This window comes from Astatotilapia calliptera, chromosome 5, assembly GCF_964374335.1.
Source record: "Astatotilapia calliptera chromosome 5, fAstCal68.1, whole genome shotgun sequence".
Taxonomy (NCBI): domain Eukaryota; kingdom Metazoa; phylum Chordata; class Actinopteri; order Cichliformes; family Cichlidae; genus Astatotilapia; species Astatotilapia calliptera.
Window position 1 is genome coordinate 37,439,473 of NC_137426.1, and position 8,371 is coordinate 37,447,843.

An 8,371-nucleotide genomic window follows, 5' to 3' on the forward strand; every position below is an offset into this window, starting at 1 on the left:
TAATACTGTGGCTAATAGGTCAAAGTTTTTCCTCTATACAGACTTTGGCTAATACGTCAAAGTCTGGCTAATACGTTGAGTTCGTGTCGGCTCGTAGCTGAAAACTAGCTTTACTTTGTTGTGTGGGTCAAGTTTGCTAGCAGAGACAGAGAGAGGCGTTGAAAGGCTGCTCCAACGGGACTTATTGTTTCAGAGGAAAACACGAACAGTGTACAGTCGGTCGAGTCTTAACAGCTTACTTACAGCTGGGCTCGTCAGGCACTCATTTTGGCTTTAGTGGTTATTATTATATTTACATGCTTCCAGCTCCCGTTTCTGCTCCGTGACAGCTGTACTTTTCCTTTCTCTCCCTCCCTCGCTCACAGACACATAACGGGTATGGCAGTCCATTCTCCCTGCAGCACAGACTACACTGCCCATGAGGCTACATTGTTTAGGGCGATGCCTGTAACACTCTGCCTTCATATTAAATCATTTTTGTATAATAATTTTTAGAGGCTCTTATTGCGTGTTTTGTTTGGGTTTCCACCGGCGTGGAATTACCAAAAATAGAGAGACCATAGCCTAACATATGAAACAGGAAAATACCGCCATGTAATCCATTTATTTCAACAAACTAACTGTATTCTCAATATCACCTATTGAACGGTAATTGTAACGGATACATTTACTCATATTTTGTATTTTAAATACGTAACGCCGGTGCATGTATTACATTACTGCCCAACACTGCCTGTTGAGATCCTGAGATCCGCTCCTAGAACACCGGCCTCCAACTCCTGAAGAGACACGGGTGTCCTTAAATTTAGCAAATATTAGCTTCAGGCTAGCTTGCTATGACGAATAGGCTAATACCAGCATTTTACCACAACTTCACCAGATGTAGCTAAAAAAACTAAACTAATGTCCAGTCCAGTGGGACAGCAAGAAAAGATGACAAAAAATTATTACTTACTTGCGGTTTGGAGGTTCAAGCTGAAATTGAAGCAGCCATTGAAAGACAGGAAGAGAGAAAGATGGCAGCTTGGTCAGCACTAGTGACCTCTATAATATATGCAAATACATGTGGGCGGAATCCCCGCCCCCCCAGCGCGCCCCCGGACGCCAAAACAGTGCCAATTCAAGATGTGAGTGAAGTTGGCCCCCCCACCTTCTTCAAATCCAACAAAAGTGGTATCAAACGTTTGTGCTACGTTTCTGCTGGTTTGTGCTGCAAAAATTTTCGTTTGTGCTGCTATTGAGGAGATGATGGAGCGGGTCAATGCTGGGCTCAGATCTACCCCCCGTCCCAATCCCTTTTTGTCCCCCATAAACCCCCCACCAGAGCGGCCAAAGGTTCGCCATCGAGCCCCACCCTCAACAGAGCAATCGAAGTCACATTGCCCAGCCTCGCCCCCCTTAGTTCCTCTTCATGCCCTGTCTCCGCAGTCTGATATGCGATATGTGAAGGGTCCGGGCTGTGAGGATTATGGCAGTGATGACTTTTCCCAGGAGAAGCTGGGACCCTGTTTACTAGAAGGTTTTAAAATTTCTGTACTTTTAGGTGACAGGAGACATGTGGCCTGGTCAAAACACAGAGAGCTGCACTCTAAAAGATCTTTAAACATAGTAAACATACCTTGTGTGCCACAGACTGCTCCCAAACACGAGGGGACAAGTAATGCCTCTAAAACACTTAAGTTGGCTTTATTAAACATTAGATCTCTAGCTGGGAAAACATTTTTAATTAATGATTTAATCACTGAGCACAGCCTTGATTTTATGTTTTTAACTGAAACTTGGTTGGACCAAAGTAACAGTGGAGCTGTTCTCATCGAGACGACCCCTCCTAACTACAGTTTTATCAGTGAGGTCAGGGCGAGCAGGAGAGGAGGAGGGGTTGCTGTCTTATTTAATGAATCATTTCAATGTAAGCAGCTATCTCCTGGAAGTTTTCAGTCTTTTGAATATGTGGCTTTACAGCTGAAGGCCCCATCCAAAGTTGTGTTTCTTAATGTTTACAGGCCTCCCAAATACTGCACAGACTTTTTTAATGACCTCAGTGAACTGCTGTCTGTGATCTGTGTTGATTTCGACTGTGTAATTATTGTTGGGGATTTTAACATTCATGTGGACAACCCTCAGGACAAAGGGACTAAAGACCTGAGTAACACTCTGGGCAACTTTGGGCTGACTCAGCATGTAACAGAGGCCACACATAATAGAGGACACACTCTTGACCTACTGATCTCCAAAGGCCTGAGCATTTCAAAGGTTACTGTGTCTGATGTGGGCCTGTCTGATCATTACTGTGTTTTCTTTGAAAGTAAAATCTCAGCCCACACAAATATATCAACAACAGTGATCACAAAACGGTGTATAACTGAACACAGTAGTGCAATTTTTAACCAGGTCTTCCCATTAACACCTGACCTGCCCAGAGGGTCAGTCAATGAGCTCGTCAATAGCTTCAATGCTAACATGTTAAATGTAATGGACACTATTGCTCCCATTAAGGTGAAGGTTATCTCTGGAAGGAAAAAGTCTCCATGGAGAAACTCCACACTGGTGAAAAATGAAAAAAGAGAGTGTAGGAAAGCTGAGCGCAGATGGAGAAAAACAAACCTCCAGGTTCATTATGACATTTATAAAGAGAAACTTCACAATTATAATTTACAACTGAGGAGTGCAAGGAGGTCCTACTTCTCTGACATCATCACTAAAAACAGCCATAATGCTCGGGTCTTATTTTCTACAGTTGACAGGCTAACAAACCCTCCTGTGTCAGTGGCAGCTGAACTTCATTCGACCATGGCCTGCAATGACTTTGCCAAATTCTTCACAGACAAAATCCAAAAAATTAGACAAGCAATTGGTACATCAACAGCAGATCCAGGATATGTACTGTGTCCACCAAAAAACTGTTTAAACACCATGAAACAGTTTCAACCTATTAACAGCAAAGACCTGGAGGACATCTTAGGTCAACTGAACTCCTCCTCCTGCTGTTTAGATGTCCTGCCAACAAGTTTTTTCAAAAAGGTCTCAAAGACTTTAGAGTCAGACCTGTTACAGATCGTCAACTTTTCCTTAATGTCAGGTGTGTTTCCAGAACCACTAAAAACTGCTGTAATCAAACCTATTCTGAAAAAGGACAATCTTGACAAGACACAAATGAACAACTACAGGCCGATCTCAAATCTCCCGTTTTTAAGTAAGATCATTGAAAAAGCAGTTTCCCAACAGCTCAGTTACTTCTTAAAACAGAATAATTGCTACGATGCCTTCCAGTCAGGTTTTAGACAGAACCACAGCACTGAAACCGCTCTGACCAAAGTGTTTAATGACATATGTCTGAATACAGACAGTGGAAAAATGTCAGTCCTAGTTTTACTGGATCTCAGTGCAGCATTTGATACAGTTGACCACAACATATTACTCAAACGACTGGAGAACTGGACAGGTCTTTCAGGAACTGTACTAAACTGGTTCAAAACATACGTAGAAAACAGGAAATACTTTGTATCAATAGGTAACTTCACATCTGAGCAGACAAGTATCACATGTGGAGTTCCCCAAGGTTCCATCTTGGGACCCCTTCTGTTTAACATCTACATGCTCCCACTGGCACAGATTATAAACAACAACAAAATAAACTATCACAGCTATGCAGATGACACACAAATATATATCACAATGTCACCAGGAGACCGAGGCCCTGTACAGGCTCTTGGTAAATGCATTGAGGAAATCAATGACTGGTTGTGCCACAATTTTCTCCAGCTAAACAAAAACAAAACTGAGGTAATAGTCTTTGGCGCCAAAGAAAAACGATTACAGGTCACCAGAGAACTTCAATCTATACATCTAAAAACCACAAACCAGGCGAGAAATTTGGGTGTAGTGATGGATGCAGACCTAAACTTAGAAAAACACATTAAGACAATAACAAAGTCAGCTTACTATCACCTCAAGAATATATCAAGGATAAAAGATCTGATGTCTCAACAGGACCTGGAAAAACTAGTCCATGCATTCATCTTTAGTAGGCTTGATTACTGTAACAGCATCTTTACAGGTCTACCTAAAAAATCAGTCAGACAACTACAGCTCATTCAGAACTCTGCTGCTTGAGTCCTCACTAAGACCAAAAAAGTGGACCACATCAGTCCAGCTCTGAGGTCCTTACACTGGCTGCCTGTCCGTCAGAGGATAGACTTTAAAGTTCTGATGCTGGCCTATAAAGCTCTGAATGGTTTAGGACCAAAATACATCAATGACCTCCTGACCCAGTATGAACCATCCAGATCCCTCAGGTCATCTGGATCCGGTCTTTTATCAGTTCCCAGAGTCAGAACCAGACACGGAGAAGCTGCATTCAGCTTTTATGCTCCTTATATCTGGAACAAACTCCCAGAAAGCCTCAGATCAGCTGAAACACTCAGTTTATTTAAATCCAGGTTGAAGACTCACCTGTTCTCAGCTGCATTTGAATAAAGCACCAAATCCACACTTTAAGCTTAAATTTCAAAACTTACATTTAACTACTGATTTTATCTACTGTTCTGATTTTATCTGTTTTGATTTTATATACTGTTGTTTATTTGTTTGTTAATTAGTTAGTTAGTTTATTTGCTTGTTTTATTCAATTTTAAATCATGCTTTTTATTTGTTCTTGTTTCTAATGTCTCTGTAAAGCACTTTGAATCACCTTGTTGTTGAATTGTGCTATACAAATAAACTTGCCTTGCCTTGCCTATTATTTTAAAGATATTACTAAAAATTTCTAGAGGTCATCAGAGGTCAACCAGCCCCCCCCCACATTACCCAAATCGAACAAAAGTGGTATCAAACGTTTGTGCTGGTTTGTGCTGCAAAAATGCTTGTTTGTGCTGCTAACATTTTAAAATTTTTAATAAAATAACGTCTTGATGCGTGCTTATTCATCCAGGTAAGTAAATCCCAAAAGGTTGATTCTGTTCATCTGGACATATTCAGTTGGAGAAACGTTTCGTCACTCATCCAAGTGACTTCTTCAGTCTCAGCTGACTGCAGGTTTCCCCAACCTTATAAACAGTACATTTGCATAGTGAAGGAAACTAGCGCCACTGAATGAACAATGTGCTGGGGGGTTAGTTCCATGATTGTTAGTATGCAAATTCTTATGACCATTGATCAATGACAACTAATCAAAGCCTACTGATCAATGGCCATGAGTACCATTCACAGAAAGTGGGGAATGGCTACAATCACAGCATTGTAGGATGTCGAAAGATGTACCCTTGGGCCCCCCTTCTCGATTCAGAGATGGTCGGCATCCTGACAGCCCAATGGACGAAGCTGTCTCTCAGTCTGCTGGTTCTGGCCCGGAGGCTCTTCAGTATCCTTCCTGATGGCAGCAAACTGAAGACGCTGTTGAAGGGATGAGTGGAGTCACCTGTAATGGAGAGGACCTTCCAGATGAGGCAGGTGCAGTAGATCTCCTGGGGAGGGAGGCAAGAGAGGTCCCCACAATGCTCTCGGCTACTCTCACTACCCGTTGTCATTTTTTCCTGCAGAACCCAATGCAGGAGTCATACCACACAGTGAGGCAGCTGGTGAGGATACTCTCAACTGTGCCTCTGTAAAAGGTGCTCATAATGGGGGTTGAATCTCTTGTGCTTCTCAGTTTGCAGAGGAAGTAGAGTCGGTGTTGGTCTTCTCCACATTCAGGGACAAGTTGTTGTTGCTGTAGGGGAGACCGGGGATAGTTGTAACATTTTTGACATTTCTGTCTGTAGCTTGGAGCTCTTTTAAGGTAGTGGATTCAAAATTTAATGCAAAGTATTTACATGTCTCTGCTATTAAATAGTGCAGCTATTTTCTCTGCAGCACAATTACCCATTGCATGGTATGCTCTCAAACACAAAGAGTGAAATGTTACAATTAACCCCATAGTCTGGGTTAGTTGTAACATACCCCGGGGTGAGATGTAACACAATGAAATAAGGGTACTGACAAAATCTTAAGATGTAATCTATTTTATTCAACACCTGAATGCACTTATAAACATTTATGTAGCTATTTGTGTGTTTGTGAGTGTGTGTAGGAGTGTGTGACAGAGTGCAGAAATATAGATTTTGAACATACTGTAACAAAAACTTTTCACCAACTGAATTTTTCAATACTTTTGGTTGGCCTTCATTGAGTCTTCATTGGCTCGGTGGGGATTATAACCGACAACTCTTGCCACATTTGAACATAATAATTAACCTGAAAAAATGTAGCTGTGCACCAGCTTCATCAAATGAACTGTATGTGTTTCTGTCAAGTTTTTAATCACCATCAGAATCACAGTGGTGACAGATGTATGGCTGTCCTGGAGTGCAGGCCTCATGCGCCCACAGTGCACAGGTCAGGCACTTAACCCAAGCTTCTTCTGGCTTTGAGTTATTGAAGTTTTCCATGCACACAATACAGAAATTCTCATCAGCATCTGAGGAATCTGTGTTGTCCTGTTCAGTGTTTTTCATTTTCTGATTTTTCTTTCGTGATGTGGAAAGCTTGGATTGTTTTAGGTTTGTGGGAGTGGATTTGCCTTTTTTCTGGCACAGCCTCTTCTTTGGAAAACTTATTTTCCTGCTTCTCTGTTCTGCCTCAAGGGCCATCTTAACTGGTGTATCAGTGAGTATTGCTGTTTGTTTCCTTTTTCTTCCCGTTGAAGGGGTTTTTCTAGGTCCAGCTTTTGGTAAGGGTCGCACATCTTCTGGGTTAAAGCCCAAGGAGGTCTGTGGGTTTTCATCACAGCCTGATGAGGGAGCAGCTTGGAGGTCAGTTGGGAGACTGGAGATGTGAGCATCTGGAGGAGTGGTCATGTCGTCAGCTGTAGGACTGGTGAGATGAGCAGCAATAGGAGCAGACTGTTGGTCAGCTGGAGAAATGTCCATATGGACTGCTGGAGAAGGACGATCTGTGACCTGTGATGGAGCAAAGTCACTGTCTTCAAATATGTTTGGATTGTATGGCCAAATTCCACAGCACTGGAATCCAGCCTGTATATTCTTTGGTGTAGCTGCTGCTGGAAGTGCCGTCCTGATAAGACCTGGTATTTCATATATTGTCATGGTCTTTCCTGGATTCATTCTCATCCAGGAATCACTTGCACTGTTCACCATCTTTTTCAGTGGGCCATAAACACTCCTGTCAAGTGGTTGGAGTTTGTGACTGCAGTGAGGGGGAAATGTGAGCATCACAATTCCATTGCTCTTGCAGAAGTCAATGGCTGCAATTGACAGGTGTGAACTGTGGTTATCCATGAGAAGAATCACTTTTCTTTCATTGCTGACCTTGGTGTGGTTTGCAAAGTGCTTTAAAAAGATGAGGAACTCTGTTTCTTGCATCCATCCTGACTTATTTCCACTGCCAATACTTCCTACTGGCCCATCTCTGACAAAGTGGTCTGCATAACGTATGCGTGGGAACACAAACATTGGAGGAATTGTGTTGCCAATGGCATTAACTGCACATGCAAGGGTGACCAGTGAACCTCTCTCTGCCGATGTCATTGCACCAACTTGTTTAGTGCCACGTTTTGCAATCACTCTGTCCGGGGTTTGCACAGTTGTTATGCCAGTCTCATCAATATTCCATATGTCATTTGCTGTTAAGGTGTGTCTTTTTAGCACTTCATCAAATTTTTGGAAAAACATTGCTACATTGTGTTGATTAAAACTGGTGGCCCGTGCCAGACTTGTAGCCTCAGCACTTCTAATGGACAAAGTTGGGTTTCGTTTCATGTAGGCTGAGAACCAGTCTGGTCCAGCCCTTGAGAATTTGTCCCATGACTTTGGATATTTGCATCCATGTTTCACTGCAAGCTGATATGCCAGTTCTTTTACCTGTAATTCTAATCACGAAATATGTTAGTATTTCTGATATACTATATTTTAAATTGCTACCATTACAAATTTCTAACTTTCCCTTGTCTTATCCTTTATTGCTTCCTATCTGCTTACCTCACGTGGACATAGTCCATAAAATGCATCTGCAGCTCTCATCAGGTATTCTGTTAATTCCTTCTCTTGTTTATCAGTTAAGACCTTCTTTCCACTATGGTATCCTACAGGTGGGAGTTCCATTGATCCCTGCTCTTCCAGCTTCTTCCTCTCTTTACAAAATCGGTGCAAAGTGACATGGCAAATGCCATACAATTTTGCCACAGATCTGGTGGACTTTCCCTGATTTCTAACATCATTTGATGCTCTCTCCAAAATACTGAGTGGCACCCCTCGGTCAGTCTGTCTTTTCCATGATCTAGGCATACTGTAATTCAAAGAAAACAAAAAAATATGAGTTAAAGTAATAGTGGGGTAAGTTGTAACATTTGCGTGGTTGTTACAACTAACCCAGGCTG